We start from the raw sequence: 21,612 nt of genomic DNA, 5'->3' as shown, positions 1-21,612 counted from the left end.
TGTCTGAAAATGTTTTAATCTCTCCCTCATTTTTGAAGGAAAGTTTTGCTGGATATAGAATTCTTGGTTGGCAGTTTTTCTCTTTCAGTATCTTAAATAAACCATGCCACTGTCTTCTTGCCTCCATGGTTTCTGCAGAGAAATCTGTACATGGTCTTATCGACCTTCCCTTGTATGTGATAGATCGCTTTTCTCTTGCTGCTTTCAGAATCCTCTCTTTGTCTTTGACATTGGACAATCTGACCAGTGTCTTGGAGTAGGTCTATTGGGGTCTATTGTATTTGCGGTACGTTGTACTTCTTGAATCTCTAATTTTCTGTCTTTTATAAAAGTTGGGAAATTTTCAGTGAATATGTCTTCTATTACTCTTTCTGCCCCTTCTCCCCTCTCTTCTCCTTCTGGGATACCCATAACATGTATATTTGTGTGTTTCATGTTGTCACTCAGCTCCCTAAGATCCTGCTCATATTTTTCCATTTTTTTCACCATCTGTTCTTTTGTGTGTATGGATTCGAATGACCTGTCTTCCAGTTCACTGATCCTTTCTTCTGCCTGTTCAAATCTACTTTTGTGGCCCTCCATTGTGTTTTTCATCTCCTCTATTGTGGCCTTCATTCCCATGAGTTCTGCCATTTGTTTTTTTAAGTTTATGAATTCTTCTTTATGGTCAGCCAGTGTCTTCTTTATATCCTTCAGCTCTTTTGCTATATCTTCCTTCATTTCATTGAATTTATTTAGCATTAGTTGCCTCAACTCCTGTATCTCAGCTGAGCTATTAGTTTGTTCCTTTGGCTGGTCCATGTTTTCATGTTTCCTGGTATGGCTTGTTATCTTAAGTTGTCTAGGCATCTGATTTTCTTGATTAGTTTATTCTGGAGCTTGTTTTCTATCTTTTACCTAGTGGTTTCCTTGTTGGTTGGCTTTGTTCTCTGGCCTCTGTTATTCAGTTCAACTTATTCTAGACCTCTAACTTAGGTTCTATTTAGTTGATCAGAATTTTTCCCCTCTTGTTTTTTCTGTTTCTTGCCCTGCCTCTATGTAACCTTTTTGTGAGTGGGTCTCCTCAGATATGGTCAACCCTAGTCAGATTTTCCCAGTCTAGTGAGGCCCAGGTCTCATTGGGAGGGTATGGAGTTTTCCTGAGAATGAGACCCTCCTATGAGGCCTTTAGAATTGGTGCTTTTCCTCTCCTGTCCAGCAGGTGGCGCTTGCCAGCCCACAGCTCCCCCACCAGTGTAAGGAGGTATTGAGACTTTAGTTCTCTTGGTGACTCTGATCCTGCCGGGGTTGTGGCTGACTGTAGCCGGAATCTGAATTCCAGCCCCTGGGGTCTGAGTTCCCAAAAGGAGGACTGCCAGTTGAGCTGGACCTCCCTCCACTCTCCCAATCCTCAGAACTCCAGTTGTCTCTCAGGGGCACTATTCCCTTCTCCCCTCTCCTCTTTGGGGCATCTCCAGGTAGATTCCTTGGTCAGTCTGAGTTGCCAATTAAAGACATGGGTGGAGACCTTCAGTAGTGAATAGGGAACTCAAAGACACTGTGGGTACTCTGTCTCCCACCAAGCCCAGCCTAGTCCCTCAACCTGGGCTTTCCGATAGAAAATAACCACATATGTTACTTTTAGATTTAAAAAAATAGAAAAGAAAAACAAGAAAAAGAAAAAAAGAAGAAAAAAAAAGAAATCCCTCTTAAAAGTCTTTCCCCAGCCTGGAAGTTTTGTCACTGTCAGAATAGAGCATTTAAAGATATACCTTGGGCTATTGTCTGATAATTACTCTCCAACAGCTTCAGTTCCACCCCTGCCAGGGGGCTATTGAAATGCAAAAAGATAAGGGATCAGTGAGAAGCCAGAAGGGACAAAATGTAGGTGGGAAAAAATGGCTCTTTCAGAGTCTGGGAATGGGTGCCCGCTTTTACGTGCCCCCACTTCTTGGAGCCCAGTCCTTCTTTAGCACCCCCAGCTCCCAAAATTAGTTAATTAATTTGTTATTTAATTCTGCAGTTGAGGCTGGGTTGAGCCCCCCTTCTTGCCCTCAGCAGATTGCTGTTTTTTGGTTTTTTTTTTCCCCTTTCAGGGAGCCAGCAGCAAGAGAGTCTGTGAGATCTGTGTGGGGAGGGGCACCAGACCCCTTGTCTGGGGAACTTATGGTGTTCGCTGGTATCTCAGCTTTTCCTCCAATTTCAAACTTGCATCTGATGGGTGACTGGTTACTGGAGACCCTGAAAACACTGTTTCATATAGTTCTTGGGTAATTGCCAGCTGCTCTAGGGGAGAGACGAAATTCTGCATCTCACCACTCTGCCATCTTGCCCCGCCCTCTGCCCAACAGCTTGTATTTTTGACATTCATTTATTCTACCTCTTTAAAAAATATTCTTATATTTGTACATTTAATCTCTACCATTGACCACTCTATGTTTCACTTAGTTATACAATCCCAGTCTTCATCTTCTATCTTTCCTTCTGGTGTCACACATGTGCCCAGCTCTCCACTTTCAACCACACTCATACTCACCTTTGTTCAAAGTATTACAATATTGTTCTACCATCACACAGTACTATGCTATCCATGTCTGGATCTATACAATCAATCCTGTTGAACTTTATGTACTCACTCAGCAGCAAATGCCCATTTTCTAACTTCTTTCTATCTCCTGATAACCTGTGTTCTCAACTGTAACTCTCAAATTTCACTCATCAGTGTTAGTTCATATTAGTGAGTCCAATAGAGTCTGTCCTTCTGTTTCTGGTTAATTTCACTCAATGTGATGTCTACTGACTACCATTTTGTCTTTTGGATTTTATATGCCATATCTTATTTTTATTTTTTCTCTCTTTCTTTCTCTTTTTACTCTTAGTTGTGGTCTTCATTTCTACTTTCTTCTCCAAACCTCTTTCTCCTGTCTTTTCCTATCTGCCTGTAGTGCTCCCTTTACTATTTCTTATAGAGTGTGTCTCTTGTTCACAAATCTTCTCAGTGTCTGTTTGAAAATATTTTAACCTCTCCATTTTTTTTGAAGGACAGTTTTGTGAAACATAAAATTCTTGGTTGGCAGCTTTTCAGTATCTTAAATATATCATGCCACTGCCTTCTTGCATCCATGGTTTCTACTGAGAAATCTGCACATAGTCTTATTGAACTTCCTTTGTATGTGATGGATGGCTTTTCTCTTGCTGCTTTCAGAATTCTCTTTGTCTTTGGCATTTGATAATCTGAATATTATGGGTCTTGGAGTAGGTCTATTAAGATCTATTGTGTTTGGTGTATGCTGAGCTTCTTTGATCTGCAATTTTATATCTTTCGTGAGAGATGGGAAATTTTCAGTGATTATCTCCCCCATTATTCTGTCTGCCCCCTTCCCCTTCTCTTCTTCTGAGACACCCATGACACATATATTAATGTGCTTCATGTTGTCATACAGTGCCCTGAGACCCTGCTTATGTTTTACCATTCTTTTCCCTATCTGTTGTTTTGTGTGTAGGATTTCATATGCATTGTCCTCTAGTTCCTGAATCCTTTCTTCTATCTCTTCACATCTGCTATTGTATGTCTTCATTGTGTTTCTCATCACTTCTATTGTGCCCTTCATTCCTGTAAGTTCTGCCAATTGTTTTTTCAAACTTTCAAGTTCTTCCTTATGTTCATCCAAAGTCTTCTTTATATACTTGATCTCTTTTGCCATATCTTCCCTCAACTCATTGATTTGATTTTTGAATTGATTTAGCATATTTGTTTGAAGATCTTTACTTAGTTGTTTGAACTCCTGTATCTCATTTGAAGTGTAAAGTTTATCCCTTTGACTGGGCCATATCTTCATTTTTTCTAGTGTGATTCATAATTTTTTGTTGTCTAAGCATCTGGTTTCCTTGATTAGCCCAGCCAGAGTTTCCCAGACCAGATGGGCCCAAGTGTCAGGAAGAGGGTGTATTCAGTATCAGGTTTCCCAGAAGATGAGACCCAGCAAGTTGTCAGAATTTCCTGTGAAGCCTCTAGACACTGTGATTTTTGTATCCTGCCAGCAGGTGGTGCTTGTCAGGCCGCAGCTCCCCAGTGGTGTAAAAAGGCATGTTGCCTTTAATTGTCAGTAGACCCTGTTCCTGCCAGGGGCTGAGAGTGTCAGAAGCCAAGCTTAAGCTGTTTCTGTCTCTTTTTTTCCCCAGGCCCTGGGGTCTGAGTTCTCTGAGGGAGGGCAACCACTTGAACTGGGCCCCATCTCCTCCTTTTCTTAGGGAAGATAAGCCCTTTAGGGGGTTGTCTTCTACACTTGACTTCTTCCTTTGAATCTCTATCTTAACTCCACACTTGCCTGGGTCAGCACTGACAATTGAAAATGACTGAGGCTTTCTCTAATGAGATACTCAGAATGAGAGGGGAAAAATGAAAAAAGAAGGAAATCCCCTTTTTAGAGTCAGTCTCCAGCCCCCCAGTTACCAATCAAGAACTGGAGTTGGTGCCCAGTTCTATGTACCCATTGTCTTGGGAAACAGCCCTTTTCAAGTATTCTGAGCTCAGCTGATTCCAAAATCCTCTGTTTTTATTTATTTATATATATTTTTCCCAACAGCCCCACTTCCTCTCTGCCAGGAGAAACCTCCACATTCTTTTTTTGCTTGCTCCAGGTTTATCTGTGCTTGTAGCTTGTATTCAGTAGTCCAAATTCTTTAATTAAAACCACAATTGGAGCTTGGTTGAGCTATCTTCCCTTCCTCATAGAAGACTGCTTCTTTTTCCCAGAGGGAAGTTTTCCAACTCAGCCTGCCATGCCAGTGGGGGAGAGGCACCAGTTCTTCAGTTTGGGGAGCATTACTTACAGTTCTTAATCTGTGATCTTAGCTGTTCCACAAATTCCATACTGGTGTACAAAGTTTGTCTGGTCACAGATGTCCCCCAACAGTTGTTCCATACTATTTACTAGATGTTCCTGGCTATATGCTTTTTGTTCCAGAGGACTAACTAAATTCCAACCTCCCCATGACACCATCTTGCCCTGCCTCACAAATTGATTTTTGACAAGGCTGCCAAGTCCACTCTATTGGGAAAGAATAGTCTCTTCAATAAATGATGCTGGGAGAATTGGATATCCACATGCAAAAGAATGAAAGAGAACCCTTATCTCAGACCACATACAAAAATTAAATAAAAATGGATCAAAGACCTAAATATTAGAACCAGGACTAAAAAACTCCTAGAAGAAAATGTAGGAAAACATTTTCAGGAACTTGTGTTAAGCAACGGTGTCTTAGATTTTATACCCAAAGCACAGTAACAAAAAGAAAAACCATGTAAATGGGGCTCCTCCTCAAAATTAAAAACATTTGCACCCCAAAAGACTTTGTCATGAAAGTGGGAAAATAACATACTCAGTGGGAGAAAATATTTGGAAGTCACATGTCTGATAAGGCTTTAATATCCAAATATATAAAGACACCCTATAACTCAACAATAATAAGAATAACAACTCAATTAAAAAATGGGCAAAACTTTGAATAGACATTTTTTCCAATGAGGAAATACAAATGACTAAAAAGCACATGAAAAGATGCTTAACATCACCAGCTATTAGGGAATTCCAAATCAAAACCCAATGGGATATCATTTCACACCCACTAGAATGACTACTATTAAAACAACAGAAAATTATGTTGGAGAGGATGTGGAGACATACGAACACTCATTCACTGCTGGTGCCAATTTGAAATGGTGCAGCTTCTGTGGAAGACATTTTGGCAGTTGCTCAGATAGTCAATGTAGAATTTCCCTATGACCCTGCAATCCTACTTCTAGGTATATAAATTGAAAAATTGATAGCAGGGGCTCATTCAGATATTTGAATACTGATGTTCATAGCAGTGTTAGTCACAATTGCCAAAAGATTGAAGCAATCCAAGCATTCATCAACCTATGAATGGATAAATAAAATGCTATATATACACACCATGGAATATTGTTCAGCCATAAGAAGTTATGAAATTTTGATACATGCAACAACATGGAAGAACCATGAAAACATCATGTTGAGTAAAATACACCAGACACAAATGGATAAATGTATGATCTCATCTATGTGAAATAATTAGAATAAGCAAACTCATAGAGTTAGAAACTACAATATAGATTACCAGGTGATAGATTGGGGTTAGAGAATGGGGAATTGATGTTTAATTTGTTGTAGGTTGATTGTAAAGATTTGGAAATGTAGGTGGTGATGGTAGCACATTATTGTCAATGTAAATAACAGCACTGAATTATGTAAGTGGATGTAGTTGAAGGTGGATGTTTTAGGTCCTGTATGTTACTAGAATGAAAGTTAGAAGATAAAACATGGGATTTTATAACACAGTGAACCCTGTTGTGGATTATGGACTGGGGTTAATAGTACAAGTTTAAGAATGTTCTTTCATGAAGAAATGTACAACACAAATACAAGGTGTTAATAACAGGGTGGTATATGGGAAAAATACACCAAATGCAAACTATGAAATATAGTTAATAGTGCTATTTTAATATTCTTTCATCTGTTGTAACACTGTATTTTTTACATGATTTTTCTGTAACCCTACAACTTCTCTAATTTTAAAAAAATAGGACATATTTCACAGGACTGTGTCTTGGGTGTTTTAAATGAGGCAATCCATGTAAGTTGCTTCACACAGTGCCTGGATCATAGAATCTCTCAATAAATGCTGGCTACTAATGTTAAAAAATAGTACAATTATTAAAAAGTACTATCATCCATTGTAACTAATGTTCCAAACCAATGCACGAAGTTGTTGGTGGGATGGTGTGTGGGAATCCTGTATTCTATGCATGCTTATTCTGTAAACCCACAACTTCTCTAATAAAAAAAAAAATTAAAAAGAATATTCCCAATGCAATTAACCATGTAATTACTTAAAAATTAAACAAATATTATTTAATTAAATCCTATTCCAATTTTATGTTTTCTGAGTAACTTTTTATGACAATGTGGCATTCAATGTAGATTGTCTGCAAAGTGAAAATGTGTTAATAATGATGATTCTAGTATTCTAATCCCCTAAGTGTCAATACAGGGAAAATTGTGGATTGTGGAAAGCCGCCTCCCGAATCGGGCCTAGCGTATGCGCTGCAGCCTGCTCTAGAGTTACCCCCGCCCATCGAGTGAGCCAAGATGGCGCCTGCATCCTGTTTCCGCATAGTGACGCATGTATCCGCCACCCGCTCCTACCAATCGAAATCCTGTATACGCGATACTAGCCTAGAAGCTTATTGGTTGTTAATTGTGTATAAAAGGTCTTACCCGGACGGGGTAGGGTGAGACAGCCCACAAGGAGCCGTGCCTGACGGCCACATCGAGGCTGCTCTCCCACGAGGCGCCGTGCCCCGTGTGGGAACCAGTAACACAGAATGTTCATCTAGCTGTAGTAAAGGGCTTGCTTTCACAACTGCCGTGTGGTTCGAGTCGTGATTCATGACCAGGTTAGTTCGCGCAGTCTGCATCTCTCTCTCTCCTTCCCTGTTTCCCCTCGCCGGCCGGGAACCGGGGACCGAGTGGGGCAGCGCCGGACAAGCTCTCCCCCTTTCTTATTTATTTTTGACCCAGTGTCTCCAGTGATGAGCGTGCTCCCGTGAACCCAAATGGTTCACAACCTCTTTGGTGCTTTGGGGAGTCTGGACTAGGCCTCAGCCATCCAGCGGCGGAGCCTCTAGCACCAACCAGAATGCTCACGTCATATGGAGACCGGAGAGTCCGTAAGCTGGAAGCAACGTGACTCTCCCTGCAGTGCTTTGCCTGGCAACTGGGGAACAACGACGGGGGCAGGAACAGCAGTAACCAGAGTCGGGGGTGTCACTAGGTGTCTCTGTGCAATGGCTAGGGTCCAGTCTGGCCACAACTAGGACTCTGCCCTAGAGACCCACCTGAGACAAAATTATGACTACTGGTGTCGCCTTTTACACCCGAGAAACAGCCATGCGATTCGCTACAAATTTTGCTCCAAAGCGCCCCACCTGAGGCGACCAGGAAGGGGTATGGTTAATAAATCGGTCACTATCGGGGGTAACAGAGGTGGGAGTCATAGCCATCATAGTGGTAACACGCAATTGCTGCTGCGCTTGAAACAGGCGTTCTAGCAAACATTTAACAACGACTAATCCCACCAATAATCCCACTGCAATGAGGATCCAATTAGTTAAATTGGGCCAAGAGAACCAGGAAGAAACACTGTGCAATAGTTTCTGTAGAACCTCGCCTAACCCGGAGAGATCGACTTTAACGGGTTTTAACTTGATCCCCCCAATTGTGTCTAAACTAGATTCCACCTGTTGGGAGAGATTAACAAATTCAGGAAAATATGACCTTTTCAGCCAATCAGAGACTCTGGAAATGCTTCCGGTCACGTTGGCCCTGACAGGAGTGACACAGAGTTTAACCGTAAGCCACCGGGTGTCACATGTTTGCTGAAGCACTCTCCAGAGTCCATCTATTTCCAGTCCAAGTTCATCTATCTCCGCTTGGAGTTTCTGAATGGCCTGGAAATTTAAGTTCAGCATCTGATTGTGGCGGCGTAGCACGTCTCGGGTAAGGTTGACCAAGCCATTTACCGTTTCCATCGTTATGGCGAGCTGCCGATCTGTCCATGCTTGTAGCACAGCCTGCCCGATCGTTGGGACAAACAAAGAGGAAGCTACACTGGCAGCATTCGATAGCCATTCTTTTATGCCTCTTGGACGCCTAGACTTAGAGAAGGGGATATTGTTAAGTGAAACAACTTGAGAAACAGGGCCAACCCAGTCGGTTGCCTTGACGGGGAGCCAGACATAACTTGGGCGATACACTAGGATAGCGGGGCGGCGAGGCATCCGGGTCTTTGGAACGGTTGCAGACTGTAGGAGCAAACCCTGGAAGGAAAAGGCACCTTTGAGTCTCCTTTTTACTCAAGATCCCTTCACAAGACTGGCGGCTCTTCCCTGTAACGTTAAGAAATTCAAGCAAGACTCCCTTACTTAACTCGCCATTACCAGTTTCACAAGTAGCATTCGCCGCAACTGTGGTGTTGACAACCTTGACAGAGAGGTTAGCAAAAGAGAGGATCAGTGTGTCATTGGTGAGGGGGAAGGACTCGTTGAAGCTTGTGGAGGAAATATAGTTCCACTAAAAAGAAAAAGGCAGATTAGAAGGATTGCTATAGGAGAGCAAAGAACAGAGTTACCGATCCTCTTTTTGGGCAACCGCGGGGTGGTCAGTCCTACTATTATCGTCTTGTCGGTCGTCGCCATCATCAGCAGGGTCGGAGGCTTGGTCTAATGGTTCAGGTTGTATATTCGTTGGCGTTTCTGACAGCTGTTCCTTGGCTTCTTCAGGTGATGTCACGGTTCTCACCAGTCTTTCCGGAACCCACACTGGTTGACGTCCTGGTTCCTGGGGAAAAACACAAACAGAGCCTCTGGCCCAGCTGAGCACCGGGTCAGGGCCTTTCCACTGCCCCGACAGGACATCCTTCCAACGGACTAGACCTCTATGCGGAGGACTCGGGGTGGTGTGTTGCAGGGCAGGTGTCATTCCTTGTGAATTTTCGTTTAAAAAATTATATGTGAGCAAGGCTACAGACAGTCGAGCTTTTGGGGACAGGCCGTGGCCTATACCCTCTTTCTGTTTTTTAAGCAAGTCTTTGAGAGATCTGTGCGCTCTTTCAATGATTCCTTGCCCCTGAGGGTTATAGGGGATGCCATGTTTTAATTGGACATCCATGTTGTCACAAAATTTTTGGAAGGATTTACTAGTGTAGGCAGGCCCGTTATCCGTCTTTAACGTCTTTGGCTTACCCCAAGCTGCCCATGCAGCAAGGCAGTGTGCAATGACGTGGGAGACTCTTTCTCCTGGTTCAGCAGAGGCAAATAAAACTTGGGAGCATGTGTCCACCGACACATGTAAGTACTTGATCTTACCATACTCTGAATGATGAGTGACATCCATCTGCCAAGTATCCCCTGGGGTGAGACCCCTAGGGTTGACCCCAACCGAGGGGACTGCTCTCTGCTCTGCACAATTGTTGCAGGCTCGGACAATATCTCGAGCAGCTGCACGTGGTATGCTGAACCGCTTAGCTAGGGTACCTGCATTGATGTGAAACTTGGCATGGAATTCTCGGGCTTGTTGATACGGTACCAGCGTCGGAAAGATGTGCAGCTGTCGAGTGGCTACATCTGCGCTATGGTTCCCCTGGGCCATAGGGCCAGGCAAACCTGTGTGGGCTCTAATATGGGTTATGTAAAAAGGGTGTTGCCTGGTCCATATAACCTCCTGTAGTTTGGCAAAGAACGTCCTTACTGTAGAGGAATGTTTAACAATGCCCACCGTTTCTAAAATTTGTACAGAGTTCACAACATAAGCAGAATCCGAGACGACATTTAAGGGCTCGGAAAGGCTTTCCAGGACTGCAATGATAACCTGCAGTTCTACCCATTGAGGCTTTTGTGGTTGGAAGAGCACTGTTTTAGGAGTGTCCCCCTCCACACAATACGCCCCTGTTCCGGAGCTGGAGCCGTCCGTGTATACGGTGGGGGCGCCTGCTAGTGGCCTAGGAGAGGTTACTTTGGGAAAAATCACTGGGTGCCGGGTGACAAACTGCAAGAGAGGAGCCTTAGGGAACTGATTGTTAATGGGACCAAGAAATGTACACCGGAGAATGGCCCATTGATCTATGCATCCGGTGAGTATCTCAAGCTGCTGGGAAGAATAAGGCACCCTGAGATTTTTGGGCTGCTGACCGAAATGCTGCACAGCCCTTTTAATGCATTCTAGGGCCAAGTCTGCAACCGCTGTAGGATAGTGCTCTAGGACTTTTTTGGGGGAAACTCCAGGGTGGACCCAGAGCAGCGGCCCCCGCTGCCACAGTACCGCAGTGGGCTGTAATTCTGTCGGCAGCACGCAGGCTTCAAAAGGCTCATCAGGGTCTATTCTCTTCAATGCAGCGCCACTGAGCGCCTGTTCCACCTGGCATAGTGCTCGCCTTGCCTCTGGAGTGAAGCTTCGAGGTGAGTTTATATTAGAATCCCCCTTCAACAGGTCGAACAAAGGTGTTAGTTTGACATTGGGTATTTTTAGGTATGGACGGATCCAATTGATATCCCCCATGAGTTTTTGTAGATCATTGAGAGTGTGTATATTGTCTAGCCTGAGAGACACCTTTTGGGGGGAAACATGAGTGGGTGCGACTTTCGCCCCCAGGAAAGTGGTAATGTCAGTCATTTGGATTTTTTCAGGGGCAATCTCTAGGTTAGCTTCTCTAAGACTAAGGACTAAATGTGACAAAACTGTTTTAAGAAGATCTGTGTCTCTATGGGCTAAGAGAATGTCATCCATATAATGGATGATTTTCACTTGAGGGAACTGCTGCCGAGTGCTAGCTAGCTTCGCAGCGACATACAGCTGGCACATGGTAGGACTATTAGCCATGCCTTGGGGCAGGACTGTCCATTCAAAGCGTTGACAGGGCTCCTCTTGATTACTAGAGGGCACAGTAAAGGCAAACTTAGGGGTGTCTTCAGGGTGGAGCGGAATAGAAAAGAAGCAATCTTTCAGATCTATGATGAAAATCGACCAGTGCTCCGGTAATGCCGAGAGGAGGGGCAGTCCCATCTGAACGGGCCCTAAAGGCTCCATGCAATCGTTAATAGCTCTTAGATCATGTAGCAGTCTCCATTTACCAGATTTCTTTTTTATTACGAATATAGGGGTGTTCCACGGTGACGTGGAAGGGGCGATATGGCCCTTTTCTAGTTGTTCTGATACTAGGGCGTGCAACGCTGCAAGTTTTTCCTGTGGCAAGGGCCACTGAGGCACCCACACCGGAGCCTCGGTTTTCCATTTTAGTTTTATAGGTGTGGGTGGGAATCTCTCCTCAGTGGCCCCTATGAAAAACCCAAGCCTCGTCTGTCAGACTTGGGGGCAGCTTGTATAGGCTCCGCACGTCCGTGCAGTGAAGCTCCTAAACCCTTGCCGGGGGTATACCCCATTTCTTTTAGCAGTCGCTTAGAGGTTGGGGAGTAGCCGCTAATTAAAGTAACGTCCATTTGGGTCAGAATGTCTCTTCCCCACAAAGACACAGGCAGGGCTAATACATAAGGCTGGAAACTGCCTTGGTGTCCTTCTTCATCGGCCCAATGAAGGGCAGCTGCACTGAGCATGGGCGCTGAAATTTGGCCTATTCCTCTAATGGGCTCTTCCGCCCTGCTCGTTGGCCAGGTGGGGGGCCATTCTTGTTGTCTTATGATAGACCGATCGGCCCCTGTATCGAGCAGGCCCAAGAAAGATCTGCCTTGCACCTTAATGGTTAGCATAGGTCGAGACTCCAGGGACATATGGAGTCCCTCAAAAATCGCTCCACTGGATCCGAACCCTTTTTCCCCTCTCTGTCTGATTCTGCTTGGAAAGACTGCATGTAAGCTGGGTAAGAGCAGGAGCTGCGCCAGCTTATCACCTTCTGCAATGACTAAGGTGCCCCGCTGAGATTGAACCATAACTTGGGCACGGCCTGTGAAATCTGAATCTACAAGTCCTGGTATAACTGTTAATCCTTTCAGGGCCGTGGATGCTCTTCCCAATATGAGCCCTACAGTACCAGCCGGTAAGGGCCCCTTGAAGGAGGTCCCTACTAACTGGACACCCATGGAGGGGGTTAGTACGAGTCTGGAGGTGGCACAGAGGTCCAGTCCTGCTGAGCCGGGGGACGCACGAATTTGATCGGATCCTGTGTTGTCGAATGGCATGCAAGGGGGTCCGTCGAAAGGGCGGACCCCCTCTTCCCGTTTTTTGGAATCTGCTCGGGGCGGCCAGAGAGGCGTCTACCCTGCGCATCGAAAACCGATTTACAGTCTTCTGCGCGGTGGGGGCCTTTGTGGCAACGGCCACACGGCCTGGTTGCTGCACCTGGTTCGCCAAACCGTTGAGTGGCAGGGGGTTGACGTCTATTGGGACAATCTCTCTTAAAGTGCCCTGATTGGCCACAGCCATAGCACCCGTTAGACTTTGCCCCTAAGGTTCTCGGGCTTTTTGTAGCCACCTGTAGGGAGCTGGCTAGCATGGCAGCTAGACCTGCATTAGTTAAAGGGCTGCCAGCATCTCTACAGAGCCTGACCCACTCTGTCAAATTTTTTGCTCTGTTTTGTGCCAGGATAACTTTGCACTCCTTGTTGCACTGCTCAAAAATCATTTGCTTAACCACAGTCTCTGCTACTCCTGGATCTGAGAAGATTCTCTCAGCTGCGGTTTGCATCCTGGCTACAAAATCCGCAAATGGTTCTGTGGGGCCTTGGTGTATATTGCTGAGTGAGGCCTGAGCCTCTCCCTCACCTGTTAGCTTTTTCCAGGCACCCACAAAACAGCGGAAGATCTGGGCATAGACCTCTTGTGGGAAACCCGTTTGGTTCTGGGCATGGGCGCCTCTCCCCAACAGCATGTCAGCATTCCACCCGCCACGTCTCCCCGCCGCATTCCTTGCGGCCTGCTCTTCAGCTAACTCCTCAAACCATGCTTTCCAATCTATGAATCGGCCTGACGGCAAGCAAGCACGGGCTAGCTGAAAAATATCTGCGGGTGTATGATTTAGAGCAGAGAGGTTCTCGATCATGTTCAAGGTATAAGGGGCATTGGGGCCATACTGATGGACGGCCTGCCTCAATTCCCTCAATAGTTTGTAATCATATGATTCGTGCCGATTGCCACCTTGGGGATTGATAATAACCGGGTACATTTCTGAGACTGGCTGCGGCTCAAGTGGCTGGTAGCCACCCAGCATGCCAAAAGGTCTAAATGTTGTGAAAGGGTTCCATCTCCAGAAATGTCTCCCACCACTACCTAATGGCAAAGGGTCCTGAGGGCCTGTATACTCGGGCGGGGGGTACGGCAAAGGTTGCCCCTCCCCTGACCGACCCATCGGGGTTTCCGGGTCTGGCAGCAAAGGATAATTACATTTACTGGGCATGGCCACTAGAGGGAGCTCTCGGCAAGGTCCTTTGGTGGGACCGCCCAAGGCGTCAGTTGGGAGCTGGGGTGTCCCTGGGGGTGCAGCGGTAGACATTGGCGGGGCGGAAGGCCGCACGGGTGTGGCGGGAGGCTCCTCCCACTCAATTAGCGGGGATGCTTCCGCCTTCTCGTCAGTATCGCTATCTGACTCTGAGTCAGAGTCACTGGACTCCGGCGGTTTGCCCTTACAGGAGCCGTCCGCTGACGAAACTGACTGGGTTTCTTGGAGCGCGCACCGTGCTTCTTGCAAGACAGAGGACGGGCTTAGGCCGGTAGCCGATTCTAGTTCAAGGACCGCACGGACGGTCTCCCATATGGGTACTAGAATCGGGTCCATACACACGCCCGTCTGGCGCGCTCGGTCTATGTCGCGACCGAGCTTCATCCAAGAGGGTAGGCTAAGGCTGCCGGTGCAGGCAAACCAAGGGGCAAAAGTATCAACATCATCAAGAAAACGCTGAAGGGAGCTTTTCCTGACCGAGATACCCCGTTGTTTCAAAAGGTTCTTTAAGGGAGCTAAGAGAGGTGAACTTCCGGACTGCCCCATGATTGCAGTCGGCACTATACTTCAGTCACTCGGAGAGCTCTTCCGAGTCCCCCGGGGTCACCTGAAAACCCACGGGCCCTAACTATCATGTAATAAGACGCACTCACCTTCTCGCGTTGATCAGGCGCGGGAAGTCCGCCGTAAGCTCGACGTGCAGCGCTGCTCTCCTCACAGAGGGACCGTTGAGAGCGAGGCAGGAGGAGGAGCTTCCCCGTACGGGCCACCACTTGTCCGGCGCTGCCCCGCTCGGTCCCCGGTTCCCGGCCGGCGAGGGGAAACAGGGAAGGAGAGAGAGAGATGCAGACTGCGCGAACTAACCTGGTCATGAATCACGACTCGAACCACACGGCAGTTGTGAAAGCAAGCCCTTTACTACAGCTAGATGAACATTCTGTGTTACTGGTTCCCACACGGGGCACGGCGCCTCGTGGGAGAGCAGCCTCGATGTGGCCGTCAGGCACGGCTCCTTGTGGGCTGTCTCACCCTACCCCGTCCGGGTAAGACCTTTTATACACAATTAACAACCAATAAGCTTCTAGGCTAGTATCGCGTATACAGGATTTCGATTGGTAGGAGCGGGTGGCGGATACATGCGTCACTATGCGGAAACAGGATGCAGGCGCCATCTTGGCTCACTCGATGGGCGGGGGTAACTCTAGAGCAGGCTGCAGCGCATACGCTAGGCCCGATTCGGGAGGCGGCTTTCCACAGTGGATAATTGCTATGCCATCATTCTTGTGACTTAACACACCATATAATGCTATTCAGTCCTTCCTTTGAATGTGCACAAAAAATTCCAGTATAAAATGAGACTTTGCTTTCTATAATCCTGTCATAAAATGGTTGAGTCAGCTTTGTGGGATCATCAAATGTATTTTAATTCTTTGTGGGGAGAATATCCATATATTTAGTGAACATTTTTCCCAACAATAAAAGCTTAGCACAACCATGGTTGGTTCTGTGGAGATAGGATACAGGGGAAGAATGGGTGAATATTCCAGATGTCTTCCTTGGATTGATTCTGCATGTTTTAAAGACAGAAGTAACACATCTTGATACCCTACCACCCTAACCTGAGGTAGATAAGGAATAGAGAAGCCTTACTCTTAACCCTGCCAATTATATACATTTTAACTCTTTTTTCCTTTTTATCTTCCCTTTGGGCTTTTAAGCATACTTTTTTAGTGGAGATACATATAACTTAAGACTTTATCCATTTAGCAGCAAAGGGGTGGCCTGGGGCTGTGGCTGTGACAACAGCCATGTCCAGAACACCTCAAGATGTTCTCATCTTCCTGCAGGCCCACAACCTGGCTAGCCACCGTGGCTTCTGTCCACCCTCCCATATCTCCTTACCACCAGCAACTTCCTGCATTTGGGGTCACTGGTATAATCCTCAAAACATGACTGACAATCTCAAGCCAGGAGACCTCATCTTTGCCAAGATGAAGGGTTATCCACTGGCCAACTCGAATAGATGAAGTTCCTGATGGAGCTGTAATGTGACCCACAAACAAACTCATTATTTTTTGGAACTCATGTGACTACTTTTTGTTGGACCAAAGGATATGTTTCCTTACTCTGAAAATAAGGAAAAGTATGGCAAGCCAAATATACAAAAAGGTTTTATGAAGGTTTATGGAAATTCAATAATCTGAAGGTCAAATTTTCAAGTCAACAGGTCTTAACTAAATAATCAAATGCATCATCTGATGTTGAAGTTGAAGAATAAGAAACTAGTGTTTCAAAGGAAGATACTGATCATGAAGGAAAAACCAGCAATGAGGATGTAATGAAGGCAATTGATATAACCACTCTAAAAGCTGTTAGAAGAGGGAGAAAGAGAAAGGCATAACAATAAGTAGAAACTGAGGAAGCAGGAGTAGAGACAACAGCAAGGCATCTGTTAATTTAAAAGTAAGTTCAAAAAGAGAATGACCTGCAACTATAGAAGTCAAGATACCAAAACCAAAGAGCAGACTCAAAATCGGTCTTTGGTGAGTGACTTTGTAACTGAAGAAGACAAAAGAAAAAGGGGGAGAGAAACAACCTAAAATACAGCTAAAAAAAAGGTGAAGAGGGCCAGAAGGAAGAGGGTAAGCTAAGAAGAGAGTCAGACAAAAAAGAGGGAAAGAAAAGCTGAATCAAATAGGGAAAAAATGTAGCTAAAGTGGGGGCTACATCAACCTCTGATTCTGAAGGAGACAATCAAGAAGGTGAAATGGAGAGAAAAGGTGAAACAAACTTTCAGGATGCTCATGAAAGAAATATACTAAGAGGCCAATATGAGTCAGAAGCAACAGATAGAAAACACAAACAAGAGGAACAAATGGAAACTCAGCAACAAACAACATGTAATTTACAGTAATAAAAAAAAAATACATCTGATTTTGGGCTTGAAGCATCCAGAGACTGAGAAGAGAATACAAGTGGAGCAAACAGGAGATGAAGATTTTGATAGAAGCTCTCTGGACTGAATTTCCCCCTTACTCCCCTTGGTGGAAGAATGTCCCAGATTCTAAATTGGGGACTTTGGTATTCTGTAAGGTACACACTACATATTAAGGTTGGCCATCATTCCAAAGTTCTTTACCAAGCTTAAATGAAGCTTTGTGTCTTTGAAAGTTACACCAAGCTCAGATAAAGATGGTGGATGTGCATTAACATTTCATTTAGAAAATTTAAAAACTCATTTTGAAGTTAGGTATTAAACTAGAATAACTATTATACCCCTGAGAATGGGGTAGTTGTGTCCTTCTCCTTGGCACTCTTTTACTGTTTAATTCTATAGAATGTTGCTAATTGTTTTGTTTTTAATCCCGAGAGATTAAACAGTAGATTTGTTAAGAAAAAATGAAACTTACAAGAAAAATTTCATGATAAATTTTAAAAGTAATTTAAAAATTTAAAAAGCAAACGTGAGTCTGTCTGTCCCTAAGGGATGGATCTCCTTGTGTAGACCAAATCATGTATCTGAGCCTATAAGGCTCAGGATAGTAGTATACTGACCACATCAGTGAGTTCCATGTCAGTGAGGCTCTGGTAGATGGGAGGACACTTCAACTAGTGGAACTATAACCTGAGGACAGGCTTCTACACACTCTGCTATAACCCAGTATTCATCTCTCCCCCATCAAAGTTCACTTCTCACCAATATATTTTGGAAAATTGAGAGTATAACTCAAGTTCAACTAAAGACTACATATCTTTGTCATTAAATCTTCCCAGACATTCTCATTTCTACTCCAGGCTACATAATCACTCTCTGCTGGTCTACATCAACATCTATAATATCAGAACTATGCCTCCCTTAAATTACTACTGCTAAACTAGTCCAGGTAGGAAGTTCTGCATAAAAGGTCACAGTTCTCTTTCCTTTACTATTCTTTAACTTCTTTCAGCCAAAGACCATATAGGTATAACAAATTTTAATGAAGCATTGGAGGTTAATGAAGGGAATGACAAGATAGATGAAAAAAATTAATCCTATGCTAAACATGACTTAAATGTATGTTTTAAATATACTCTAATTATCCTTGAAGGGACTTCCAGAAAAGCTCCTTAGAAATTAATAAAATAAGCCAGGCACAAAAGGACAAATACTGTATGATCTCAATGTTAGGAAATAATTAGAATAAGTAAATTCATAGAGTCAAAAACTAGGATACAGGTTACCCGGGACAGGGATTGGGGTAGGGAATGGAAAATTAAGGCTTAATTTAAAGAATTTCTGTTTGGAGTGATGGAAAAGTTTTGGTAATGGATAGTGGTGATGGTGGCACAATATTATGAACATAATTAACATCACTGAATTATATATTTGAGTGTGGTTAAAAGGGGAAATTTTAGGTTATATATATGCTACTAAAATAAAAATTAAAACAAAAAATCAGGACCATACAACACAGTGAGCCCTATTTTAACCTATGGATTAATTATAATTTTACATTAACTATAATACTACAATTATAATAACAAAGGCACCACACTAATGCAAGTTGCTAATAATAGGGGGGAGATATGTGGACTCTGTATTTTCTGCATGATTTTTATGTAAACCTACAATTTCTCTAATAAAATATTTATACTAATAAAAAAAGTGGGGGAGTTAAATCAATGCCTGGCTTGGAGCAGCAGCAGCAGTAGCAGTAGCAGCTGTGGTCACCTAGGGTTTTCTCTGGCCAGTGTTGATTACACCAGTCTGCAAGCATGGGGAATATTTTTGCTAACCTCTTCAGTGGACTTCTTGTAAAATATGAAATGTGCATTCTCATGGTTGGCCTGGACACTGCAGGAAAGACTACTGTTTTGTACAAACTGAAATGTGGTGAATAGTAATTACTAGTCCCACTATAGAGTCCAATGTGGAAACTTAGAGTACAAAAACATCAGCTTCACTGTGTGGGACATGAGTAGCCAGGATAAGATCTGGCCTCTGTGGCACCACTAATTCCAAAACACATAAGGTCTTATATCTTTGTGGTCAACAGCACTTACTGAGAGCATGTGAACGAGGCCAGAGAAGAATTCATGAGAATGTTGGTGAAAGACGAACTCAGGGTTGCTGTCTCACTAGTGTTTGCTAACAAGCAGGATCTTCCCAATGTCACAAAAGCTGTTGAAATCACAGATAAACTGGTATAGCATTCTCTGTGCCATAGAAACTGGCACATTCAGGCCACCTGTGCCATGAGTGGGGATGGGCTTTACAAAGGACTGGATTGGCTGTCTAATGTGTCCTCCTCCCTCTTCCTTCTCTCCCTTTCACTTCCTCCTCTTTGCCCACTGCTTTACTCTCATGTGGCAAACTGTGCTACTCTGTGGTATTGAGTACCAGAAGTGGTTTCTGTGGGTTTTGGTCACAGTATATATTGCACCATGCTGTAAATGTGGCAGATACAGCCTGCAAACAGGTTTTTTTTAAATGTAAATAGTTTTTGTTTCCAATAAGGCTGTTTCTGGTACTCCTATGAAATATTATTCAGCTTTTTTATTGTAAAGAAGGAAAATCAATTATCTTTTTAGTGCTGAGAAGGGATTTCAGGCACACTGGCCTGGGCTTCCAGGGGTTACTGTGTTAGAAGAGCCAAGAGCACCTCTTCTTGGCTTTAGATCTGGGTTGAAATCCATTTTGGTGGTTGTTTTTTAACCCTAACTCATTGCATTTTAAAAATAGTTAAAAATAAAAGATAAGGAGAATACTTGAACACACAGAAGGGAGAAATATGCCTAGTGTAGGTTTTGCAGTAACAACCTGAATACTAGTCCGATTGTGTTTCCCTTTGGGAAGGTGAGAGAAGGTGATAAAAATCAAATCCACGATCAAATTTTGCATAGTCACAATAGAGAGCCCTGTAATTATGCTTTGTATCTTGTATTTCAGAGAGTTTGTGCTCATGTGGTTACCTAGGAAACCATCTGAGAACAGCACCCCTCCATCCAGTTGCTGGGCCCCAGACTTCTCCACTCTGGCAAGGCCACTGGTGTTGGGCCACTCAAGGACACACAAGATGGCCTATGGGGTGGGTCACGGGCATGAGAGCAGTCTCTGGCTCTCAGTTTAGAAAAAAGCAAGGAACCACTGCCTTTTATTTTTGGTCAGGTGTGTGGTGCTTTTGTTTGAAACCACTTGCCAGAGCAGAGAGCCTGTTATTCCCAGCATTTACTCAGAACAGATCTTTTGGGGAACCTAGGGTCTCACCAACAGAAATGCATGCAAGTTTGGAGAGTCATTCCACTCTAGAATGCACAGTCTGTCGCAGAGCAAACCTGTCTGTATATGTGTGAAGTAGCTTTCACTCCCTCCTTCTGCCAGGGTCGGATTTGCTGTCAGAAAATGATGACCTCTATCCATTTTTTCTTTTCTATTTTGACAAACACTGAAGAAGCTGGAGCCGTTAAACTTTATCTTGGGGAAAAACAACCTCAGAACCGCTTTCTTTGGTGCCGTGGAACCTCTTACTGCTTTCAGCATACAATTATTAATCAACTGTGTGTATACTTATTTTCAGTTTTCATTTTGACAAATAAGCACTGTAATTATATTTATTAGAATAAAAAAAACTTTAAAAAAGTGCAGGACACCAATTGGCATTGTCACGGGTTTTTCTCTTTATGTGTCAAACCTATGATCTCTGTTAGAAAAGCCCTGAGACTTACCAGGTCATGATTCAATTGGTTTGGGCTTCATCAAGTAACCTCCCACTCAATTAAGATTATAGGGACAGAAAATAGTTTAAAAATAAAGAGCACTCAAGACAAGAATTCAAATTTAACACATTTTTACTAAAGGAGAATTTAAGGTAAAAGGAACAAGTTTACAATGTGAAAATTCATTGATACATTACCAAGCCTGGGAGTCTCCACTCCTCCAGACACAGCTGGACATGAAATCAGAAAGCTCCACCTTGTTTGAGTTACAGAAAATTTATAGCATCTTGATTTAGAGTATCTTTAACTGTCATATTCTATTTTTACATTAAATGATGCACTGTGAACAGAAGTGACTCACAAAGCAAAGTGTCTTGATCCACACGAGTGGTTCAAAATGAAAGGAGGGAGCTATAAAGAAGATGGCAGCATAGAGAGGTGTGGTAGTTAGTTAGTCCCCCCTGTAACAACTAATAAACAACCAGGAACAACTAGTAAATAATCTGGAATAACTGCTGGGGGACAAACGTGACTGCCCACACATCATACACCAACCTGGATTGGGAGGAATGCCTGAGATCACAGCATAAAGTCTGTAAGTAAACACTGTGGACCTGTGCCAAGAGCCCCTCCTGCATGGCAGCCCAAACTGCAAGACCTCACTGTGACAGAGGGCAGCACTCTCTGAAAAAGAGAATATACCTCAGTCCAGCTACAACTAGGGTTTTGATTAACAAACGTGGACTGCTCAATACAAGCTACAAATCCCCAAAAAGCAGACAGGGGCTTTTAGTGACAACTGACCTTAAAGAGCTGGCAGACTTCTCTGTGCCGGGAGGGGGAGCCCAGAGGACCAGGTGCTATCTGTGGTCGGTGGGTGAAGCTGGGGAGACCGTGGACTGGCTCAGA

General features: G+C 44.1%; 2 pseudogenes; both read left to right on the top strand.

The window, feature by feature from the left end:
* The first annotated feature begins 15,956 nt into the window (after positions 1-15,956).
* LOC119523386 lies at positions 15,957-16,921 on the top strand (annotated as a pseudogene).
* Positions 16,922-18,762: 1,841 nt separating this feature from the next.
* Positions 18,763-19,018, top strand: LOC119523387 (annotated as a pseudogene).
* Positions 19,019-21,612: the final 2,594 nt, after the last annotated feature.

Source organism: Choloepus didactylus, chromosome X, assembly GCF_015220235.1.
Source record: "Choloepus didactylus isolate mChoDid1 chromosome X, mChoDid1.pri, whole genome shotgun sequence".
NCBI lineage: Eukaryota > Metazoa > Chordata > Mammalia > Pilosa > Megalonychidae > Choloepus > Choloepus didactylus.
The sequence above is the reverse complement of the archived record's forward strand: the minus strand, read 5'-3'. Positions and strand labels throughout refer to the sequence as shown.